Here is a 1,111-nt window from a genome sequence, read left to right as displayed (position 1 = left end):
CATTCTACCATCTATATTTACTCACAGCATGATTAAATTAAAATATATATTAATGTTCAGAAATGTTTACACCAACTGAAGTAGGCCTACATTCAGCCAAATTTCCACCAATAAACAACCAAACAACAAGAATAAACAAATATATCCTTATTTCTTTCAGAGCATTAACATTCCACACAGCTTATAAAACCACCAGCAGCAAAAAAAATAAAAAAAATAGATTTTTACTCACATTTGATGCATATTTGTCCTCAAATATGAAGAAATTAACAATTCAAAATGGCCGACCGGAAGTGTTTTTATCCAAACATTTTTACTTCTCCTGGCCACAAAAATCACTCTTCCATGTCTTGAAACACTCGAAACACTTAATAACAAATATATTTTCATCTTTTCAGCAGCTTTAGTCAGATAACTGGAAAAAAATGTTTTCCTTAAGTGTTAGCTTCCTTCGTTAGCRTGGCAGGACTGTGTGAACCTCTGCGTGTTTACATTCTCCGTCACTAAACAAAGTTCCCACCCMCTCTATATATACACCAAATGAAAGGTACGGTGATTGGCTGCACAGCTGTGGCATCAAAATGAAGCTCGGAGCTGACTGGCCGATTTTACAGTCAATCAAACCCAGGATGACGAAAACAGGAAGTTGGTCACTTCTCATATATTATTGGCTGTGGACAGCTGATACTTGAACCCAGTTGGTCAAATGAGGTGTCAATCAAAAGAGGAGAGCCTAGACGTCAAGGTTGATGCATTGAACACGGACACAGGCTGAACAGGAAACAGAACTGATACTACAAAATAAAACAAAACAAAAACAACATGTGGGCGTTCGCTGAATGTTAACAGAAACAGCATGGGATAAATTTCCATTGTTATGCTGACGATACTCAGTTATATGGTCTCAGGGTTCTGATGGTCCAGTGGAGCTCTCAGGGTTCTGATGGTCCAGACTAGAGGAGGTCTCAGGGTTCTGATGGTCCAGTGGAGCTCTCAGGGTTCTGATGGTCCAGAGGAGCTCCCAGGTTTCTGATGGTCCAGAGGAGCTCCCAGGTTTCTGATGGTCCAGAGGAGCTCCCAGGTTTCTGATGGTCCAGAGGAGCTCCCAGGT

Source organism: Austrofundulus limnaeus, unplaced genomic scaffold, assembly GCF_001266775.1.
Source record: "Austrofundulus limnaeus strain Quisiro unplaced genomic scaffold, Austrofundulus_limnaeus-1.0 Scaffold1030, whole genome shotgun sequence".
In the NCBI taxonomy this organism is placed as follows: Eukaryota; Metazoa; Chordata; class Actinopteri; order Cyprinodontiformes; family Rivulidae; genus Austrofundulus; species Austrofundulus limnaeus.
This window is presented reverse-complemented; position numbering follows the sequence as displayed.